At 40.8% G+C, this 24,413-nt stretch overlaps 1 protein-coding gene and 1 long non-coding RNA gene across 2 annotated transcripts in view; one reads left to right on the forward strand and one right to left on the reverse strand.

The window, feature by feature from the left end:
* The window catches only part of LOC136103960 (potassium voltage-gated channel subfamily KQT member 1-like), a 491,583-nt gene that overhangs the window by 45,507 nt on the left and 421,663 nt on the right, over positions 1-24,413 (reverse strand). The gene's annotated exons all lie outside the window — the stretch shown is intronic.
* Positions 1,927-8,900, forward strand: LOC139827046 (uncharacterized). The gene is made up of 4 exons (XR_011737231.1): positions 1,927-1,960; positions 2,380-2,418; positions 5,204-5,369; positions 6,628-8,900. It is a non-coding gene; the product is annotated as an uncharacterized lncRNA (long non-coding RNA).

The raw sequence follows: 24,413 nt of genomic DNA on the forward strand, positions 1-24,413 counted from the left end.
CCAGACAATGGAAGTAAAAATGCTTATTGTGCTGGCTGGATAGGAAAAATGTGGAACCTATAGAAGCCAGAGGCAAAATGGCCAGCTTAAGGCAGTATTATCAGCAGCTGCTTTTCAGTCATAAATAGAAAGTGCTTTTTAAGGAGGTCTGTTGGGAATACTCCTACAACTAAGTGAACCCCTAACAGCATGCTGATGATAACTAAGTAAATGGAGATGGAGGAGGAGAGTTCAATGGCTCCCAAAGGAGTTGCCATATTTCTTTCCAGGATTTCTTGGAGAGAAGTATATGTCTGAGCTGTTTGTGACGCCTTCATAATAAGTATGGTCCTTGTGAGACGTGGAGGGTGTGCACTGCTTCAATGTTTTGGTGTGTGCAATGGGTCCAACACACTCTACACACCTGAGGCTCAGTGGCCTGTACTTATAACACAGGGCTAAGCCTGGGCACCTGATCATCTGTACTGTTAAATTGCTGTCATGGTGCTGGCTCTGTCTGGGCCAGCTGTTGCCCTCTCCAAAAATATGTGTATATGGAAACACTCCTCTGTTTTGGAAGGTAGAATAGGATGGGTGGGATCTGTGCTGACCCCCTTGGCATAAGTGCAGGAGAGCAGGCCTTGTCATGTTTTGTTTTGTTATTTTTTTGTATAAATAATATGACCGCTGCGCACAAGCTGCAAAACTGAGCTAGGATGCCTTTTACTGCTCTACAGGGGTCGTGTCTGAGATGTGCAGTGCGTGTTGACCTAGACAGTTGAACAAAATCTTCAGATTTTCCTGGGACAGACACGAAAATTGGAAAAATTTGCATAAAGGATATTTCAGGATTTGTAACTTCCTCTCAGCAGCTTTCTATTACAGTTTTGCCAGTGTTGCTCTTGCATATATGATACTGCACAGTCAATGCAGCAATGAATAAATCACTGCTTTTCTACAACTTGAGCATAAACTTTGCTTACAGCTCACAGTACAAGGATGCTCAGACCTAACCATAGGTGCTAGTAGAGATCTAGATCCTCCTCTTTTTGGCTCTAAAACTACCTCTCCCATTGAGTATGGGCTTTGCATAAATCCATTTTGTTGTCAGTTTATAACTTTTTTTTCAGAATACTATATCTTTACCTGCAGTGGGAGCAGATTGACAGCACAGAGGACTACTGTGAGGGGCACACATGCTGCAAATGCCATTGGAGGCAAGTCAGGCCTTTCAAAGACATTTTTAAAATATCATCTCCACAGCTTGTGTGGCCATTTGTTAAAAACAAATGGCATTTGGCGAGTCTGGAAACCAGGAGCAGCCATTAGGTGGATCTAAAATATGTGTCATCTGTTTAGTGTTGTATCCCCTTACGCACTCTCTCTTCTCAGAAGGCCAGTCCCTTGAGAGTTGTGAGATCAGAGGGAAACAGGAGACCCATCTGCAACCTGCTGATTAGCCAGTCATCAACAGATTATCCTGTACAAAGGGATCAGGGTAATGGGCTAAGGCCAGCTAAGTGCATATATGGTAGTGAAAGCACCAGTGCCACAAAGATGGGAAAGACCAGATGATGTGACTTCTGGTGTGGACAACTTTAAACGGACAGAAAAAGAAGGGTGGGATTGTTGGGTGAGTCACTGCAAAATACTTGGCACTGATATCAAATCAATGGGTTCAGCCTGGTCTTGCGGTTTCCTTTCTTTCTGGGCACGGATCTCTACAAGCCGGAGGAGCCGGTGGGTGTATGGTATTTGCAACCGCTTTATTTTCTCTGGGCTAAAAATACTCTGCAAACTTTGGTTTTATTTTCCATTCCTGACAGCTGAGCCCTGGTCTGGAGGGAATGAATGTGTTATCCCATTGTGAAAACATCTAAACAGGTGGAAAGGACAAGGGAGGGTAGGAAGGGAGGGTGGAGAGTCTGGTTTTAGACAGAAATCCTGTTTCCTTTCTAAAGACAGAGTGAAGGTCCTGCAGGTAATTTTAAACTAAAATTTGTATTCCCGTTCTCATCTATTTGCTTATGTGAAAGAGCCTCGTGTTGCGAGATATCAGGAAGAAAAGAGTTATGGAGACAGTGTCAGAGGAAAGAGAAGACTGTGGGTGCTGTGCTGCTGTTTCAGTCAGTCTCAAGCACTCTGCCAATAAACTTCATTTTTCACCTGTAACTTCAGTTCTGCCAGCTGGAGCCTCCCACACAGCTTTGGTAAAGTGCTTTATTTTCTCTTCTTCTGAGAAAGCTCTTTGTGAAAACTATCATAGTTCTGAGACAGTTCTGTGGAAGCATCTCAGTGACAACTGGTTGTGCTGTTCCTGTAGCCACCCCCGTGCCTCAGCACAGAAAAGGGTATCAAATAGCCTAAATTGTGCTAAATATTATGTTTTCCATTTTTCAGTATGGAAACATTTTCCATTGAGAAGCATGATCCTGCCTGGTAAGACTTTCTTCATCCAAATCCTGTCTGGATTGCAACTAAGTCTGCAAAGGCAAGGGCTAATGCACTAATCCATTCTGGTACTGTATGTCTTTATAGAAGCTTTTTAAAAAAATAAGAATAAGGGTCCAGAGACTTGTATGATGCAGAATGTAATCAATAAAGTTATTCAAAGTTTTACACAAAAGCACTCACACAGATCATTAGGGAAAAAAACTTTAATCCACTGAGGTTTAGAAATGAGGAATTTCTTAAGTAGCACCTGAGATTTTTTTTTCTCTCTGAGTCTGAAGGGCTTTGTGGACTATAAATCCTGCCAAAACACTTTTTCAAATAAATATTGGGGAGGAAAAAGAAGAAAAAAAAAGATGAGCAAAGGAAAGCCAAGCTTTAATCTGATAAACAGCCCCAAGATTTCAGCCCTTTCAGGGGTGACTGACTATTGCCCCAAATTCTCCCCTAGGCGATGGAAGTTAGTAAATAATCATGAATAATGGGGAGAAAAAAATGGTACTGGTGAGAAGAACAAAGCCACGCTGGTTTCACCTTTCCTACTCCTGAGCCTTTGGGTAGATTTTGAATTCCCTTAGGCATGCCTCTTACCGTTCGTACTTTTTCTGCTTATCATCTATACAAGGGCTGCTACACACCCCACCTGCCCTTACTGAAGGGCAGGTCAGGGCTGTGTGAGTCCTGGATTTGCTTTGCCTGTCAAACAGCAGTTTTCTGCCAGCAAAGACTCTTATGGATGCCGGAGTTTTTCTCTGGAGGACCATCAGTTGGAGTGCACCAAAAGCAGTCCTGTGGGCACGCCATCAGATTAGGAACATAGACGAGTGATGTGTTGGTCTGCCAGACCAACTTCAAGATTGTGCTTGTGCAGCCCTGCAGACATAGCCATGGGTTAGACATGAGCCCCACAAGTCCCCGCAGCTGCTTTCCAGCGCTGTGCACTGAGCATGGCCTAGAAGAGCATCCTGGAGGTGGGTACCAAGCTGAGTACTGATACTATTGATACCTAGCACTGGCGTGTGGCACTCTGGCAGAACGCTCTTGGCCAAGGAATTCAGCCACAGAAAGGGCTTTCCTATGTGACCATTCACTGACACCAGATGTGAGTTGTCCTGGTGAACTGTGATTCCTTCCACATCTTCTGATGAATGTGTGAGATTGACAAGGAAGCAAAGGGATTGTGGGGCTTTTGCAAAAGATAGTGTTGGGACCATATGTTGCTCTTGTGGCAGCTTTTGCCACTGCTATAATTTGTGTGTCCTCTTTGGACAAAAGCAGAGAGAGGACTGGGGTGGACTGACGTGTGAACTACATGATAAATGAATGAAAAGACACATCTAGTCTATATGCCATATTTGTATAACCCAGGCTGTTTCACATATCACCCATATATACATCAGACATTTATTTGCAGTAATCTTGGCACCAGACTGCACGCTCATTTAAGTTGTCTGTATTATGCGTGCACAGTAGGTCTGGTGACAGAATAAGAAAGGAGCTCTGATGTATGGTCCTCCCCCTCCACCAGAAGAAGATCTGTGTCCTTAACAGTTGTGGATCAGTGTTTTTTAAACTGCTTGGTGAGGCTGGGTGCATAATCTATAGCTGTCTTAGACAGCCATATTAACACTGGGCTGTCAGACTCATTGGTTTTATGTAAGGTTCATTTCAGAACTGCTGCATGCCCATTAGTCCAGCATGATTGAGAACGGTTGATCTAGGTTTGCTCGGGGTGCCATATCTGCTTGAGGGTAAGGGAGATTGTGTGTGAGAGGTCCTCAGAGATTGCTTCTGCTTCATGCAAGCCATTGGAGCAAAAGCAAGTTGATGAGAGCTCCTGGCTTCAGCAGGTAAATGGAGATGGTTATTGTTCATTCAGATGCCACAACAGAGCAGTTTCACTAATGGCCATTAAAATGGATTCAGAATAAGATCAAAAAAAGTACAGACAGAACTACTGTTTGGTTATATCACCGCCAACAGAGGTATTTTGACTTAATCCTAAATACCAATACACTCAAATACTGAAAATACTGTGATGTGCGGGCTGACGTTCTAGAGAGCACCTGTGAATTAGAAGTCAAGGGAATGCTGTATGGTCGAAGTCTGGTAGAATTATTAGTCTGTGGACAAACCAGAAGGAAGTGGCTGAGGGAACAGAATGGAGAAAGACAGCTGGAGAAATAAAACATGACAAGGGAAAAAATGGTTTTGCTGCCTGACTGCTGGTTTCAAGGTTAAAGAGAAATGATGAAATCAAAGCACCCGTTAATTCTAACTATTCAATCTAACTTAGTTTGCTAATTCTGCAAAAACACTGGTTCACTTTTATCTAAAATTGAAAAAGTGTAATTCAAAGCCAGTTCAAAGAGAATAATGAGATAATCTGGAAGACCATTACCCCCAAACCAGTTACAATTATACGTTATCTGTGTGGACTCAAGCTTTTATTAGCTTGCATTTACCCTCCAGGGCATCAGACAAAGGCCATCTATTTGTTAGGCTTTGGGGTAGAGGTAAAATCAAGCTGTTTTGTACAGGGTTGAGGGCAAGACTCCCTTATCGTTCCCTGGGATTTCCTAGAGAGACGTAAGCATGTGAGACTTACGCAGTGACTTTACCCTGTGCATGTACCGCACCAGTGACTTGCAATGCATGGCGAGATTTCTCTGGGTTGTGCAGATGTTACTGTATGGGCTGTAGCAGTAGCTCTGACGTGGCTTATATAAAGGCACTGGCAAATGGCCAACATTGTTTTTTTTTTTTTTTTCAGATGAGCAAGATTTCTGGACAGAAAAACTGGACTCACACATAGCTGGAATCAGAGAGGCCACTCTACCTCCTGTTGGTTAAATACCACTTGCTCTCAGGTGCTGGTGGCTGCCTGATAATCTTGTCTGAGTTGCATCAGAGTACTTTATAGCTTGCATAGAGGTGGTGTAAGTACTTTAAATCAAAGTAAGTTCATAATGCATTGGGCAGTTGAAAGTTGCTAAATCTTACTTTGCCCATCATAAGCCCAGCCTTTCCATCTGCAGCTGTGATTTATTAAGAGGGTGCTGTTTTGCAGTCTTAGATTACTACTGAGTCTTTCAATACAAAATTATGTCTTTATGTAGCTCAGCTGAAATTAATGGATTGATTAATACTGATGATTTGATGCTATTCTGTTATAGTGTTTTTGCAAGGACAGAAAAATATGCCATGGTATGTTTGTTTTTATGCTGTGGAGCATAAATGAAAGAGTTGATGGAACTGTTTTATGAAAAAAAGGATAATAATATCCTGGCTGTCAGTACTCTTTGTATTTTTATTGTCTTTGATTCTTTATAGCCTTTACTGGCTTCAGTGGACTTTGGATCAGACAGTTACTAATTCATCTTCTAATCTTTATGCAAGTGACAATGGCAAATTCACTATGTGTGTGAATTCCCTGATCTTCTGGGAAAATTTTAAGTTTAGATTGCAATCCAAAGACCTAACGGTAATTTCCGAGGCTACTTCTGCCACCCCTATAGAATGATTCTTTATCAGCCATCTGATGTGTTTCCTTACCAAACTGCTAATGTGAGGAAAAGTAGGTTGTGTGAGATGCTGTGTGTGAAGTTAAGTAGCCATTGGCAAATGATGACTTTTAATAATACATACCATTGCAAGAAAAAACAAAACATGTAAAATGCTGTCCAGCAAAGGATGATGGCTGAAGGCTAAAGAAAAGGACACTCAAAGATGGAAAAACTGTTACTTCAATATCTGGTGCTAACATATCATACGTGAAAAAGAAGTTCAAGGTACCTCTTATTTAAGTTGTTTAGGACAAGTAGCGCTGCAGGGGTGGAGCACAGGAGGAGATATAAATCTCTCTGCAGGCTCCCCAGTACTTTGAAGATAATAAATACTCTGTAAGGAACTCCCTGCAAAAAAAGTTTTAAGGAAAATGGAGAAGCAACCACTCTAGTCTGATTTCAGATCCAGACAAAGCTTAAGGTCTGTGGTAATTAAAGACAACTCCTCTGGCAGAGTTTTGCAGGTGACATGGAATGGTGTCACCATCCTGTCACCATGCTGAACTGAAATCTTACATGCTCTGGATGGTGTGATCATATGAATGTTTCTTCCACTCAATCACTGCTCCTCTGAAAGTATCAAGCCATGGTCTCTAGGGTGAATGTGGAATTTTGTTCATTATTATTGCAGATTATTATATTTCCCACGACAGTCACTGGAAACCTGATTGAGAAGACATAGATCCCCATGGAGCAGCAGCCAGGATCTGGATCCCAAAATATCTCTCGAAAGGCTTCATGATGGTAAGTGCTGGGTCATCCTAAAGCACTCCAAAGCCAAAACTGATATTTTTCCCTGCTAAAAACCATTAAAAATCTCTGAGGATGAAAACAGATACCAAGGACAAAAGCCTAATCTTTGTCAGAGATCCAGACACTGACTGTATTGTAGTTTCAGCATGGGCATGTGCCTGACATAAAATCAAGGAGGCAAATAAAATGGGAGCACTTAATGTGATCATACAAAACTGGGATTTAACCCTTTTTCAGCCTAACCAGTCACAGCCTGGAGTGAATAGTGACCATGTATTTTGTAAAGGAGGAATTGGTTTTGGTTTTGTTTTAAAAAGAGCATTCAGATCAGCCGAGTTTGAGCCAATACTCAAAACTGAGCTGCCAAATTTATCATTGACCAGATTTGTATGGGGCCAAAGGAGGTTGGTACAGAGAGATTAGAAGCAGATTATCAGCATGCTTTTAGCTTTATCTGTTTCTAGAAGCAAAGAATTAGCCTCAGACACAACCTCAGCTTTAAATAAGTTTTAAAAAATAAATTATTGGCATGAAAAAACTGATAAAAGTTATAGGGGCTGTTATTTCTGCTAGAATAAAGTAATTGCCATAGGAATTAATTTCAATCGATGTGGTTTCTGTAACACTGCTACATTTTTGCCAGGAAAAGACAATTTCAATAAACTCATTTAGTTCCTTATTTCAAATCCCTGGTGTAACCTGCCTGAAGAGAAAGAGGAAAAAAAGAGACAGTTCTGATGTCAGAAACTGACTCATTTATCTTCTGGAGCTTTGTTACGAAACTGAGAAAATTGCTGGTAATGGCTTTTTTTTTTTTTTTTGAGATAAAGTGGGTTGATTCATCCTGGTTTCTGAATTGCATGTGACCCAAAAACCCTGACTGAAGCACAGCCAATGGGCTCCCAGTGCTATGAAATGTGTCCTGCACAACTGGGGTTTATTTCGCCCACGGAGAGATTGTCACCTGGGGAAATAAGCGTAATGTAATTGAGAAATAGCATTCATTTTTGCTAGTGCCATGTGTGGGTCTAAATGTGGGTCTCTGCTAACTTTGGAAATTATGGAAATGCCCAGAGTTTGTCAGCAGTATCCAGGTTTCCTTATGATCTTTCTTGACAGGCTGAATATCTGATGTCACCTCTTTCAGTTTGAACAGCCTTACACAAAGCATTGTAGGATTCTTCACAACCATGGGGAAAAAGTGGTCTGATCTTAAACTGGTATGTTTACATGTTTTTTCAAAGCAATGAAGATTCAAATAGTTTCCTTACGCCCATACGTTGCTTTGACAGCCTCAATTATAGACCTTTCTGGAGAGCTGGAAGAACTCCTATTTTGTATTTGAAAACTTACAAGCAGTTATTGGGAAAAAAAAATAGGTTTAAAAAAAGAAGCATGGTCCCATATCTCAAGATAGGCAAAGTGATAAAGAAAAATGAGAAAGGAAAGAAAATTTTGTACACTGGATTAGACCTTATAGACGATATATTTAAGACAAAACTTCATGCTGATGGTACTCTTACACTGAAGAACGAGAAAGTTATCAAACTTGAAAACTGCTGACTGTGTCCAGCCTCCTCCTTTCCTGGGAAAACATCTTGCCCATACTATGCCCCTAGAACTGTTAGGTTTACTCCTGCCTCTCCATTTTGGGTGTCCTCAGCTGGTGAAATCTACATCGCAGCTGAACACAGGCCCTTAGGAGGCCAGACCAGAAGTTAAGACTCCAGTAGATCTGTGCCAGGAGATCATCTTTGACCTGCCCTTTAGTCAGGGAAAGCTGAGATCACCTGAAATGACAGATGTTGTGGCAGGGGTAGGACTGGCAGATGTGGATGGAAACACCTCTGCCACAGGAGATCCACAAACAGGGCTTTTCATGTCCCACGTGACAGTGTAGCTCCCTGTCCCCCTCTGTCAGCTAGGTCACACATGGTGACTTATGAACCATCTACTGCTTCTTTCCTATGGGTTTAATCTCTTCAGCTCACTGAAGTTTTAAATCCAGAAGTTATAGGCTCACTTCTTACCAAGTAATCCAGAACAGCACTAAAAATACCTTAAAAGGGCATTCTTCTCAATAAAATGCATCTTTAAACCCCAATTTTCTCCAATTTTCTCTTTTGATAAAAAAGCGGTTGCATTTTTTTCGCAGGGGAGTCTCAATTTCTCTACTCAGTGCCATCATGACTATGTTTCAGGGAAGATGACAGTGACATGCTTGTGAGGTGAGGTAGGAGTGAGGTAGGCAGCAGCCCGACCAGTGGCTCCCAGTGGAGTGTGGCTGCTGACCTGGTGGGGCAGCTGCTTCTGCAGGTGCACAACACCTGCTCGGATGGCGAGAGTTGAACCTGGCCATCTCACAGCATCCCAAAGAGAGAGGGCAATCGGTGTGAGCTGCACAGACCCTCAGTGTGCCTTCCCCAAGAAGTGAAAATAAAACTGCATTTCTTAGTTATGGGAAAAGTATTTACAAATCTGTGCCCAAGTCGGGGAGGGGGGAAATGACACAAACAGGGCCTGATGTATGCCAAATATATGAGCTGTTCTAAAAGCGCAATGTGTCATAGGCTCATTATTCATCAATGCTTCATCACACTGAGTTTATGGTGGCATTAAAACTGGAGAAAAAAAGATGTCATTTACATGAAACGCTGGAGACACTCCCTCCACCCTTTGATTCCTTCAGTAAGCTGGAAGGAGGTTTGTGTGTGCATGAGAAAGTGTGCTATACAATGCCAGCCTTTATTCTCTCCTTGAATTACTCATACTGTGCAGTATGTAGCAAAAAAAAAAAAAAAAAAAAGAGAAAAAAAAAGTAAAAAAAGGTTTTGGGCTTATTTTGCACTTAAGCAATAACAGTGAGACACTGAACCAAAGCTACAATGCATTGTTCGCTTCTGGAGTTTATTTTTCTAGTGTTTTTTGGATGCTAGTATCTCTTTCTGTGCTTCACATTGAAGTTGTTACTTTTCTACATATGCAGGACAAGCCAAATTCCTTCCCCAGCCCCCTAAGTCCTGACCTTGACAAAGGAATGACTGTTGTCCCACTGCATGAGGGTCTGCAGGCTGTTTAGCGACTGCGGTGGAAAGCACCGGCTGGCCGAAGGGAGCTGGCACTGGGGAAGGGGCTGGAAGTCTGGCAGGGACTGGGGCAAGGTGGAGAGCTTTGCATAAAAACCCCGAAATCTCATTGTGATGCAATTACCTAGCAGAGGACTTGTGAGTTCAGTAGCTGACCTCCTTCCCCAGGCATTTTTTTTTAACTAAGTTTTCGTCCCTGACAAAAAAAAAAGGGTGTATTTTAAAATCCCAGCCATGCCACAAAGCAAGGAGGAATAGGGGAGGTTGAGTTCAGCGGTCTTCGAAGGGGGCTGTCACACAGCTGCCTCACAACCAGGGGACCACGCTCAAACAGGGGCACGAGACCCACTGGGAGGACAGGGAAGACAAAACTGGGGGTGTGTGCCTGTGCGTTGGCATCTCATGCCAATGTCCACCCTAAGGAGTTTGGATGGGTGTGTTTTGACTGAGTTGTCGGGCCATTAGCAAAGGTTTTAAGATCATTTGATCAATCATTTTAGAGGCTGTTCAGTTTTTCAAAGTTCCTTTCCTAATATAGGCAAAACACCAACTTCTGGGTTTTTTTGTTTGTTTTTCATTTTTCTGAAAAGGGGAGAGTAAACTTTTACTACCTAAGGTGTTATCCATCTAAGGTTTCTTTAAGCCCATGCTCCAGTCCGACATAACACAATAGACTGGACCGGCTCCAGAGGAGTTTGTTTAGTCCCATATATAATTATTACCTTGTAAACAGGATGCACCTTTACGTTATAATTTAAATACGATAAATGGGCCAAACCCTAGAGTTTTATTATCCCAGGACACAGTTATTACCAACTTAACAGGAAACACCTGCAAGTTATTGTTATAATTGGAGATGGCTGAAAAATGGGGAAATAATTTTGTGGAAAAAAAATAGAATTCTTGACGTTATTTTCATTCTGAAAGCTTCAAATGTATCCATTTGGCCAGAATTTTATGCATGTTTTTATTGAAATCATGTTTTAATGTTCTCATTTGCAGAGAACTGTTACACTTTTCCACCAAGAGCTAGCTTTTAGATAGAGCACTAAAAGGAAACGTAAAGCCTTGTAAATTTTAAGTCTCATTGAAACAGTGATCAGAGATTTTGTTTAATGAAAAATGTGACAATGTGGGAAATTTGTTGGTCAATGATTTTTGTTCCCATAAAAGAAGACTATTTTTAATTGAAATGAAAATGTCAAGCTTTTCTGATTATTATTTTACTGCAAAGTGTATTTAAGTTCTTCTTTCTGCCCAAACCTTTTCAGCTCATGTTTTCTGGTGGTGACAGTGAAGCTACCAGAAGGATTCCTGCCTCCTGCCCCCCAGTGCTGCCTCTCTGGTGGGGAGTCACTGTCCCCTTTGCCAGGGAAGCTGTGCTGCTTTTGGGAACCACTCTGATGTGCTGCGGCCAAAGTAAACTGCACTAGGAAAGGTCTGCTGCTTAAATATCATAGACACGGGTGCTCAGCCTTCCTTGATGCAGCCCAGCTAACCTCCTGAGTAGTTGTAGTGGGTCTGACTTCAGCCCTCAGTCCTCACTCCAAGCCTCATTCACCCTCCCTGGTTTGGAAGCTGCTCCATGTCCTGCCAGTCGGTCTCATCTCTCGTCTTGAGCACTGTCCAGAGCGGGAAGTCTTACAGGAGACAAGGACAAAGAGAGAGATTGTACTTTCTTTTGCATGGGGCAGTGACAAAAGCCTGGTGGAATGACTTGGGAGTTGGGACTCAGGCAGTGAGGAAAGCTGTCTCGGCAATGGGAGGTGTGAACTTACTGCAGAAGACTTTGGGATGGTCACAGTGCACTGGTGGAAGGTCAAGAAATGGTTATCATTACTGTAGATGCTATCTGAAGGGGCTTTCCCTGTAACTCAGGGCTGACGTAATTTTTGAAAGAAAGTGTTTCATTTCAGAAAGTTCTAGAAAATAATTTGAAAATTTTACATGTTTTGAAGCTGTTATTGTTCTACTTGATCTACCACTATTGAGAGCTGAAACAGACTATTTTATTTTGAAATAATGAAGGACATGGAGATTTGTTATTCTGCTTTCCAGATTAAAATGTCTACTGCATGTGCTGTGTGATAGGAGGGCACAGTATGCAGCACCTCAATGTTCACTTTAAGTGTTGCTGCTACATTGATGTGCCTTTGTCAGAAGATTGTTAGATGTATAACCACAAATATGCATGCATTTTGATGACATCGTTAGTAAAAACATGTCAGGGATTAAACAAAATATTTAATTAAAATAGTTTCCCAATTTTTTGAAATAAGTTTGTATTAGATTAAGGGAGCATTACTAAATTGATTAACATCGAAAATGCATAAGAAAGAATGGACCATCAATCACCATAGATTACTGTAGAGGAAAAGAGTTTACTTCTGACTTTATAATCATATGGTTTTTAGTGCTGCAACATTTTCAGTTAAATAATACTTTTTTTCAGTAGGAAAATGGGCCATAGTTGGTGCGCAGTTTCATCCCTTATATGTCTATAAGGGATAATTTTCAAAGTCAGTGAGTCTCAGTAGACTTCCATAGGTCTGGGTCACTTAAGTACGGGGCTGGAGCTACCAGGTTTGTAGAAGGCTTTACAAATGTTAACTAACACATACTGTCTGTTCAGCCTTCCTAGACTAGAAAGTGTGTATTTTATAAATGCATTTTTAATGTAAAATGTATTACACTAATTTAAAGCAGGGTGCTGTTTGGACAAAAACACTTCTCCTTTTTGCAACAGACGAAGACCAGAAAGCAAAGTTGGCTGGAAACTGTGGGAAGCAAAAATGAAATTGAGTTATCTACATCCTTTACTTCTTGCCACATTTAGCTTGTCATTTCCCTTTAAATTCAGATTTCCCTTCTTAAATGTGCAAAGGTGAAATGTCTTATTACTCCCTCTTGTTATATTATAATTATTGGCTTTTTAATTTTGCTACAACTAAATGGTGAATAAGAGAACTGACTTGAACACATGCTGTTTCTCTTTTCTCTGGTACCATCAGACTTTCCCATTGTGCATGCATAAGTAGGAGAGGACATGACTGAGTAATCAAAATGAGTCACTTTCTATCTTTAGTGAAATAACCCTCTGTTCAGCATTCCCCTTTGCCAAGTAGCAGGCAGCAATTGCAAGTGGGTAATTGCACTGCTAACACATGCCAAGGCTCAGATAAGAACCAATCTGGGTACACGCAGCGTATTAACAAATTCTCCAAGCACTGACTCTGCAGAATAAGATTCAGCATTTTCATCCAAGATAATATGCTCTAATTAACCAGTGCACGGTACTTTACACTAAATACAGGGCTTGAATAGAACTTTGGGAATGGGATAATGGAGGCTTATTAGGTTAATAAAGAATCATGTGTTCCAAGGCTGACATAAAAACACGATTAGACTTCCTTTAAAATAGGCCAAAGTATTTCAGATTTAATCAGTCCCCTGGAAGTTATTGAAATTAAGAATAGGTTTGGCAATTGATCAGTGACATCATTTATGCTGTTCTGAAAATTAAAATACTTTAAAGAAACACTAGGAGCTCTGGTGGCTAAAAGCCACCTTAAAATAGTCTCAGAGACTGGATGCTTTTTGTCCAGCATTTGAACAGAAAACATCCTATTACAAAAGTGAGAACCAGTGTCTGATGCTGCATAAGGTGTCTATAACAGAAAGGAAGCTAAATGTTATGTCATCTGTCTTAATTAAGATTACTTGTTGTTATTCTCTAGGAAGATTTCTCCTCTAGGTCTTTGACTTAAATTTAGAAGCCATCCAGAATTGCTTTGTTGAGAAACCTTGCTTGGACTTGCAGTGTACGTACTGGATGAGGTTCACCGATTCACACTAGTTAAGCGTAGACATTCAATCAGAGAATGCTTTGCCCAAAGCAGGGGACTTCAGCTACTTGGATGTGTTAATGACATCTTACAAAATTCTTTCATACCATGGTATGAAGGAATGGTTTCCCATCAAACCTTCAGCTGGAAATGTTACATATTGTACTTGGTTCATATAATTCCGTGGGCTAGTTTTAGATCATCTGGTCTACAACCCTGAGTATCACAAGTGGTCTGTTATCTGTGAACTGCTGCTATAGTGGTCTCCATACCAACCTATCCTTTAGCCCATGTAGCATCTACTTGACATCATTGGGGAACATTTACATGGCTGCAGATGTTAGGATGTGGATGTCCTGGCACAGGGATCTAATTTCAAAGCTCTGTGGTAGATTTGTAGGATTTCCTGAATGGACACACACTCTTTAAGGGCTCAGTCCCGTAAAATGTTGGGAGTTTACTTTCATCAGTGTTCTCTCAGCAACTTGAAATGGTTGCTATACTGATTTGGCAATTGACAAGTTTGTCTGAATCCCTCTTTGAGTGTTTTGTTGTGACTCGATGGCACAGTAGCATACACAACATTAATTGCCTTTCAATTTTTTTTTTTTTTTTGAGGGACATATTCTTCTTATACGTACACTCCGAAGCGTATTTGCTATGCCAGCAGTCTGTGCCATTATTCCTGCTTTTTATCAATTCAAATTTTTCTTAGCTGATTATGTTGTAACTGATGAGCCAAGCACCTCAGGGCCTGATCATTAGGCAAAAATCTCACCTGAAATCAAAGGGAGTTACTGCCTAGAGGGTAGGACTGTCTGTCATGAATATTGAAAAAACATCATCAAGATGCATCGTGCCATCACGTGTGTGTAATCAGAAAAGCCAAATGTGCTCTAGCCTTTTTAGTGGAAATAATATTTAAAAAGAAAAATACTGGAAGGGTGGGAACATATCTAAGGAAAGCGTCTGCAAGTAAAATTGGTTCGTGTAACTAGTTTGGTACATTTACAAGGCATTATTTCTAGGACTGAAGCTGGCAGAATTTAATCTTTCCTTTTCAGATCTCCTCGGATTAATTTGAATTTTCTCACATTTTTAAAAATCAAATATTCATCTAGTTGTTTTCAGTTTTTCTTCACTTATCACCCATCTTCCTCCATTGTAGCAGAAACTGAGCTCTACTCAACCCATAACTAATACTCAAAAGACTGTGACTCTTAATACCTACAAACAAAATATCTTAAACCAGTCCAGCCTGACAAGGTACAAACTATTCTCCTAAACCCCACAGTTATTCAGTGAGTATCACAGTATTTCACTGCTAGCTTCTCTAAAAGGTATTAGAGAGACTAAGTACATAGGACAAATCCAGACTTGTACAGGGACTCTCACATGCTTTGCACTGAACCCTAATATCACTACCTATCATAAAATTCAAATATTTATATAGTCAGATAAGTTCCAAAACCCCCAGCTAAGAGATATGCAGAAAATACATGCAGAACTGACAGATGTAGCACATGAATATCAGGTGAATATTATCTGTGGATGTCGTTTTATCCCATTATGTGACATAGGTCTGAACAAAGTTGTCCTTGACCAGGACAGGCTGTTAGGAAAAATATTTCCTGAATTATGTGCAATTTTTTAAAATTATGTTAATAGTCTGCAAGCCAATAAGAGTTATGTTCAATCATGCAGTTCAATCCTGCTCTGTGTTGGCTGTACAGAACAATTAAGATAACAAAGCCCATAGTTGTCTTTTGTTTACTTCAAATCACATTAGAATACAATGAGATAAGCAAGCAAATCTTGCTTTCATGTTCTGGAAATCTGTTTCCTGCTTCAATTTGAATGTACACTAGGAAACAGTAACTTAGGTATGTTTAGAAGGTCATCCATCAGCCACTTTGTTCATATAAGAAACAGTTGTGTAGCACAGGGTGTTTCAAAAAGTTGGATCCAATTCCAAAGCATTTTGGATTTCAAATTGGGTCCATCTTTTTGAAACATGCTTTATTTGCCTAGAATTTGGGTGACTTCACCTGGCTTTTGCTGTTTTCGAGGCACCAGAGAACATGGAGAAATATCACTGAAAGAAGGCCTTGCTTCCATTTTTAGACAAAAAATTAAGTTTCTGCAGCCAAGCCATGCACATTAATAATGAAGACAGCAAAAATGATCTTGTTTCATTAATATACTCAGTCTTGTTAAGAACTTAGGCTTCTTTGCACGTCTCTGTGGGTTGCCTCATTAGGTCTCTGTGTTTTGCAGAGGACACACATGAGGAATAAAGCCCTTCATGTTCAGGCCAGTGGAGTGAGGCCAGCCCTGCTCAGCCAGGTTTGGAAGGGCATGTGGCTACATCTTGGGCCTGACCTCCATAAGCTGATGCCAGCCCTGATCCACCTCTGCTCAGATTCTACTGGTAGTTATGTTAAAGGCACCCAAAAGGCCCTGGAAGTCTTTTCTGGCCTCAGATGGTCAATGTGGCACTCATTTGCCACAAAAAGACGAAAGGAAGAATTTATCTCATTCAGTGAGTTAAACACAATTTTGGCCCAAATCCTCTCACAGTAGGGTACATGTAACTAACTACACATTTCTCCAGTGGGACACTGGTCCCTTTCCCTTCAAGAAGATCAATGTCATGGTCAAGATAGGAGAAACCAGTTGAGTTGGTGAAAATGAAGTTGTGGGTACCTCAGTGATACTGTGCTTGTTCACGTGCGGTGCCACCAGCACACGGCAGTGTGACTTGCTTGGGTAACACATCTCTTGCTCCTTTGGTTGCTGTTCCTACGGCCTGCAAGCTCTGCAGGACAAGTTATCCCCTCACCCCAGTGCCAGAAGTGGGACTACTGAAGGGAGCAGAGCTGTAATAAGCAGGAATGGCCCAGCCAGGAAAGAAGGAAGATCCTCAAATGAACAGTGGTAGATGGGGAGAGGAGGGAGAGTGAAGCAGTTTGGGGCATCAGATCTGGTGGTGAGGCTAATGACACAAGCTGTTTCATACAGTGACTTGGTGTGCACAAGGCTGCTGCGGGAAAAGCTGGCATCAGTGTCCGGGGGCAACACCAGTTCACTGCCCTGTGTGCACCAAGATGCTCACAGTGCCTACCCTGGGCATCTCCTGCTCAACTATTTGGGTTCTCCTGATGTCAGAGACCAGGGACTGGGAGACCTCCCTGCACAGATGACACTCATGACATTGTCTCACCACCCTTCTGAAGGACAGTGACAGGCCTGGGTATGAACTCTGGCAGTTTCAGCTCAGAGAGTCCAATCTGAGTAAGCATAAGGAGAAACGCACTCAAACTCTATCAAGACTTTTCAAGAGGCAAGATTTTACCCTTTTCCTGTCTGTAATTCTTCATCCTGACTCTTTTCAGCTGCAGCCAAGTCAAACATCCCTAAGATCTGAAACGGCTGCATTCAGCAAAGCCACACGCAGCAACTTCTTAAAGATGCAACAAGCCTTTTGCCCCCTCTCTGTTGTGTGGCTACCCTTGGGGCCCCCTTTGTTTTTGAAAAGGTTCAGTTCTGCACATCTGGAGCTGTGTGGTGCCCTGCAGGGAAAGGAATATGTTTACGGCAAGTGTAAGAATAAATATTTACCAGAATTCATCTGTAGCAACAGAGCAGGAAAACTATTTAAAACCAACAACAACAATAAAGAAAGCAGTCAAGAAATAATGGAGTAGTTAATCCCATTGGCTGGACCGATCTATTTTTACACTAGGAATAACAAACAGAATTGCAATGAATTGTACTTATTATTTTCAAAACGGTAGCACTGAGGGCCCCTGTTCAACAATCAGTCTGTCACTGATATTGCTTGGTTTCATATCAAAAGCAGAAGCATCATTTTTATGGCATATAATGTCAATGTTCACAATACAACCAGGTGCTGAGGCTTCACTCCCACTGAAGTGAATTTAAAGGCTCTCACTGACTTACGTGGGAGTTGGATCAGGCCCCATAGCAGCTGCTTATGTTCACATACAACATATTGCTGCTGCAAGTAGGGGCAAGCTTCAGGTTGGTATGATGATTACTATATTTTGAATTTTGTACGGGGAACAGATATATATTCCTGTTTCTTTTTCAGAACTGCTTTTATCTTTAAGTGTTATGATAACTTTTTACTAGCCTCGAAGCTGACACTCAATAGGTAAAGGAAAGAGTGAATGCCACTAGTGCCTCTGCCTGGGAATAGACTAGGCATTAACAACTGTCTGTGTTTGGGTTTACCAGGCTCACGAAGATTAAAAGAGTAATTTCTCTCTAGTGAGAACCATTTTTCTGAAATTTTTCTGGGGAGAACAAGGGCTCAAAGAAGCAGACACTGCCCGGGAAGGAGGAGAGATAGTCAGGTGCTTGAGTCAACATGTAAACCTCTGGAGGACCTGCAGAGACAGACATCATATGGAGGATGGAAGGGGAAAAGGGTATATGCCTTTCTGAGAAGATAATGCTAGAGCTGCAAGAATGTTATTGCAAGGCTCAAAGGGAGACAACACAAGCCATGTAAATCTGAGGCGACCCGAAATCTTGAGAGGACACTGATGCAATACAGAAGGAACAGCCAGCAATGAGCCAGCAGTGTGATTAGCAAGTGTGTCTTAATTTACCCAGATCTGTGCAGCCTCTATGTTGCTTTTAAGAAAAACATAATGCATCACAGGCCTTTTGCAAGTTGTAAGATGGAGAATATGCCACAAGAAAAGGAAGAGGAAGTGGACTGCAGTACAGAAGATCAATGGCCACCTAGTACGTCTTCTGTTTCCAGCAGTGGACAACAGCAGATGTTTATGGAAGAGTATAAAACTGAGGATACATAACATTATTCATTTCCTTGTTTGGCCTTCCATTTTGGGTAATCAGCTCTTCAGGGACTTCCTGAGATGTATGTTCAATATGGACAGTCATGTCCTACTGATAGAGCCTTCCAGTGTGAATTTGTCCAGTGTCTCTTTGAACCTCTTCAAATATCCCTCTCCTCACTGTCCCATGGCAATAAACTCCACAAAGTTACTATATGATGCCCAGTAAAACACAGAGCTTTTTTTTCCTCGCGACCTGCTAATATAATTTCTTGTGCCCTATTATTTGTGTTGTAAAACTTAGTGATTAATGGTTAACTGCAGTCTCTCTCTTCCCATTTTTAAATTTAGAGACTTCTCCCCTATCTCCCCTTGGTCACATCTTTTCTGGAGGGAGGGCTCCTACTCTATGCTGCTTGTGTGGTGGAACCACACACACATTTGCTCATCCTTGGTGTCCTTTGCTGGGCTTTCTCTAGTTCTCCAGTCTCCCAAAATGGCTGTAGATCAGACCTGCATATTGTAGTCGTGCTTTCAGAATATATTTTTTAGCTATTGGTGACTCTGGGGGTGCTGGCAGTGATCTGATGGCTACGATAGCAGAACCTGGAGGCTTAGTTTACAGTTGCCTGACTAGAACACTTAGAAGTTTGAAGGAAGCACCTGGCGGTTTCTCAGGTTGGAAATATTTTTTTAGGGAAAAAAATTTACTTGTAGACCCTAGACCTCCTTGATCAAGGTCCAGAATAACATAAATGGGACCACTGTCCAAACAAGCCTAAAACACAAGGATTTGTCTCCCTGGGGATCCTGTGTAGAGCAGAGTGAGAACGAAAGCTGTGTCCTTCTCAAATATGTATGTGTGATCCTGGAATACACATAATGTTTCAGGCAGTGTTAAAGGCCTCCACTCCTGTTTTTCATTCCTCTGTACCTAAGGGTAGCTGCTAAAAGAAGGTTAAAGACATGTTCTAAATCTCTTGTGACTTTTCCTTTCTTTTTACTAACTTTTTCCATTTCATCTGGAGTGTTGAGGTCTATGTAATTTTGCTCAAAACACCAGTAAGAAAATAAATTTATCATCTTGATCACCTGATTTATGGTAAATTCTTTCCTTTCTCTGTAAACTTAAATTATGTTCCCGCAGATAAACAGGTGCAATTAAGGTCCTTTTGATGCAAAAGTATTTCTGATTTCCTTAAGAAAGTAAGTGTCCATGCCAGCTAGAGATAAAAATTACATAAGAAAAATCATGGCATATATATTTGAAAATCACGAATTCAATCCTTGGGTGATTGTGGAAAGATCTATAAGACATAAATCCTTTAAAAAAAAAATGAGGAGGTAGTAATTTTCAAATTAGATATGTAAAAACAAACCACTGGCTGCTGAACATGATGTTTTCACTGTTTGGAGTGTAGCTATTAGTTTATGTAAAGAAGGCAAACAATTCAAATAATGGGAAGACAGCTCCTTCCCCACCCTCTGCAGTGCCGCATCCCTGTTTTCATTCAGCTCTCTAAATTCTAATCTAAACCATTGACCGGATACAGTGTGGAAAAAATATCTTGAAATAAACAGGTTTCTATATTTATACACATTCTGCTGTGCTTACAATAAATCTGATCAAGAATATGTGTGTTTCTGGAAATCAAATCATTCTTCACGGAAATAAAGATTAAAACAAAAGAAAAGTGAATCCAGTGTTAGATCAGCAGTTGAAGGGCAGAGGAGGAATGTCATCTGAATTTTGCTGAAAGTTTTGATAGGCCATGGAAGAGTAGGAGTAAAGCAGAGCAGCCTGGTGATATCCATCCACTGGTGGCCAAAGAACACAGGATACACAGTGAGCAAGCAAAAGCTGACTTAGTCTACTGAGGTTGGTGTACTTTTTTTCCACATTGACATATTAATCTGTCCCACCATCCTTCCCCTCCTACCTCCTAATGTTAGCCAGGTCTCAAGGAGTTCACCTGTCCTCAGGGGCTATGATGGCACATACTTCTTTCTCTGCTTTGACCAGTTTTAATTACATGTTTTAATTGAGCAGACGGCTGCTCTGATGAAGGACACAGTGATATTGTAAGTTAGTGAATAGCAGACCTGGTATTTGTGGCATTTATTTCCATGTAAGTCAGCTACCTGAGTCACATCCACATGGGTAGACCAGTTCTCAGGTGATTTCTTTTTTGAAACAATTTCTTTTAGTTTTCCATAAAAATCAAAGGGAGAAGATCACTGGAAACGAAACTTTGTCCATTGTTACCCCAAGTTTTGTCAGCATCATACAATTTTTACTTGCTGTTTGTCATTTCGGACCAATAGAAAATACTGAGCAGAAGTATCTGAAACACAAAGTCCTGCAATATGAAAATCATCCAAGGCAAATCTTACTGGCGTGATATTTATAATATCCAGATTAAACCAGTAGACATACTGACTAGGTATAATAAAAGCACTATCATTTTAAGACTATTGCTGGTATCTTGACAATGTGGTAAATGAGATCCCATTTCATTTTGTGCAGCAATGTAATCTTATTGACTTCAGCAACAGTTCCATGAAAAATATTGCAGGGCAGAAAGTCAGCCAGTGTTAATGGAAAAGAATAATATCACCCAAATCTAAGGTTATGCAACTGTGTGGCAATGCAGAAACACAAAACAGTAGGACACTAAGTCCATGCAAGTGATTTATAAGGGGACTTTTTTCCGTAACAAAATGATGTACCATTAACTGAATGACTTCTTGCTATTTTGTTAAGTCTTAACTGTGGTCTGTTGTGTCTTCATGATAGCCAGAAGTGACTCTGTTGAAGTCAACAGAATAACCTCTGTATATAAGTGCTTCCTTACAGTGAAGCAAGGGCAGTGTATTTATTTCTGAACAGGAGCAATGATACTATGACAATGTAGCTTTTACTTATTGCTAGAACAGTCCTTTTACACTTGTTATAATTTTTATTTTAAGGGATATATGTTTTGTGACTTAATTTTCCAGATTCTGCTGTACTTCTTCTTACCTAGAAAGCAAACTAATGTGTTTTCACCATTGAAAACAGAGACTAGTTTTGCCATCTGGGACCGCAGAAAGCAAAGCAGAGGAAAAAAGATACTGTATGTCTGAATATGGGAATATAAGAGGCAATGCATACACACAGAAGCAAGTAAAGCAATATTCTATATACAGCCGTGTTTAACATTTAACCCTGAGGATTTGTTAAAAGAGAGAAGGCAAAAGATGCTAGCTCAAACCCACACTCCTTTAGAGGTCAGCTGTTTCAGGAAGCTTCTGAGACTTCTCAAACAAAAAATGGAAAATATCCCCAAGCAAAGAGAATGTAGTGAAAACCAGTCTTGGACACATGTTAAATAACAGCAGTGGATTGAGGTAATACAGCACTGGGGAGAAATTACAAAAGTCATCACTCCTAGAGCTTTATTTCCATGGGGTCCCAAGCTTTTAAATTTACTTTAACTAAAGCTTAAATCACTCTCAGATGATTTCTCTTAAGGAAAAGCACAAGTTAAAAGAGAATGGGAAAGCATACACAAGCTGAATGTCTCAGTTTGGTAAATAACAACAAATAATGTTCCTAAAGGAATGGCTACGGATTTCGAGGAGACATGGACTCATGCAGGATGTGAGTAACTCCCATAGACTTCCCACTATCTTTAAGTGGGCTCCTACTGACGTTATTGGTATCCTGTGGTGAGAGAATAGGACCACTATTTTTAGATTTGTGTACGCTGGCTGTTTTTTGGAGTTACAACACTAGTATATTTTTAGGAGTTCCTTATATTAAGTCGAAGAGCCTTTACGTGGTGGTGTGTCACACGCAGCATGCCAACTTCCTGGAGCTCCTCTGTTCCTTTGATCCTACCATCCACAATAGCAGCAGAACCGACTCACCGACCATGACTGTTTCTTCCTTAACAGGAGCTCCCCAGGTAGACGGAAATGTGCCAAACAGGGGACAGTCACAGCCACGTAGACCCTGAGGCCAGCACTGACTTGACCTCCGCTGCAGGTGGAAAGAATCTAAGCAACATCAGAGATACTGCAGATATTCCATGTATTTGCCTTCTGCCATTCTCTAGTAATATTATGTCACCATATCATAAGCATATTTTGCATACTTTGCAACTACAGTAATGTCACACTTATAACACTGATAAATTTCTGGCCAGGTACAGATACCTGTGCTTATTGTGTAGAAGACAGGGTTTACTAGATAGACTACAAGGCCTGATGCATATTTAGAACTCATAATTGAATGTATCATGACTAATAAGACAATACAGAGAGGTCCTTTCCAGATGTCTTTCTATGGTGTGTCTTTCTAGGAAAGACTGAAGGTCAGTTTTCCTTTGTAAAGTTTCTTTGACTTTTCCTGTGATGATTGTTATTCAAAATAACAAAAATATGATCTTCTACTAAATCTGTATTTTTCTTACTGCCTTCCTTTTCAGCAGTGAACACTTAATTTATGTTGTCAGTAACACGTGCTAGCTGTTAGAAAATCCAAATAAAATGCCTCTTGATGGACATAGCCTTTTCCCACCCCTCATTGCTATATACAACCCCTCATTACAGCTGTTCAAGATACATGGTATTGACTTTCTCCATAATGCCGGTACCTTATGTGAGTTTGCTAGAAAATAACACAGTATTACTTTTAATTCTGAAAACATAGGAGTAACTAAATTCTTATGTAAGATATTTTGAGAAGAGTTATATGAGTTTAACTTCATGCATTTTAACAGAATTTGCAAAATACTTATACTCGAGCTAAAGAAACACGATACATTCTGACATACTTTGGTCACAATTTTCTGTATTGGCTCTTTAGACCAAATCCCTCAACACGGTGCATTTCAAAGACTTTCAGTAGTTTATGAAGCAGGATGACTATTGTCTGAGAGGTATTTTCTTTTTTTCCTCGTCTCTCCATTTTGCTGTGCAGGTAAAAGCCTGTGCAGCAATCATGTATTTTTTTTTTTTTTTGTTTTCAGTTGTGTGTGTGTACATTGCACTGCAAATTCATATTAGTGAAAGAAGAGCTGAAGAAGAGCACCTGGCGACGTCTGAAATAAGGTAATACACTGAACTATAGCGCACAGAGAGGAGGGCAGTAAGTTACCCTTGTTCAAAGTATGTTTAAGATAACATTTTGGTTGGCTTGCAACAGCCATGCTGTGGAAGCTCACAGGCTAAGAAAGGCTGGGCCTCATTAATACTTGGATGGGAGATCTCCAGACAGCACTAAGATTTATTTCAGGAAGTCGCATTAGTGATTTTGTAGCTGGCACTTTGAATTGGTGCTGTCTCAGTGTTCAGTATTTTGGTAGGGATAGAATATTGCAAGAGGGAGACATCTGTATTTTCAGCTACTTTGCACACGCTTTACTTGAACATAAAAGAGAAAAATCAGATCCAGAAGATAAGAGCGAGTGTTTTAGCAGTAAAAATGCACTGTTGCTTGTCATGTGTATAGAGGAGTTTTAACTGCAGTGCTCTTGGCCAGGCCTCTGCTTGGGTTCTTTCTTCCCATGAGTGTGGTTTCACATGGGACTTGAGTCAATCTAAAACCACCTTGCTGTTGTGACAGGAATGGATCTGCTCTCCTCCATCACTCCCAGGCACATACACTTGAACACTACTCTGACCTGCTCTGGCTGAAAGGCAGCTCTACAAAACACAGAGATAATGCAGAAATGACCAGACAGATCAATAAGGTGATGCAGTGGTGTGATTTAATGATTCCAGCACAAAGGCTGTGGTGGACACCCAGGGCTGGGAGCAAGACAGGGCTGTTCTACGGGCCACCCTCAAACAGTCTCAGGCGATTGCTAAAGCAGAACCCTACAATCCCTTGGTGGTTTAATTTTGAGAAGACATTCT

This window comes from Patagioenas fasciata, chromosome 1 (assembly GCF_037038585.1).
Source record: "Patagioenas fasciata isolate bPatFas1 chromosome 1, bPatFas1.hap1, whole genome shotgun sequence".
NCBI lineage: Eukaryota > Metazoa > Chordata > Aves > Columbiformes > Columbidae > Patagioenas > Patagioenas fasciata.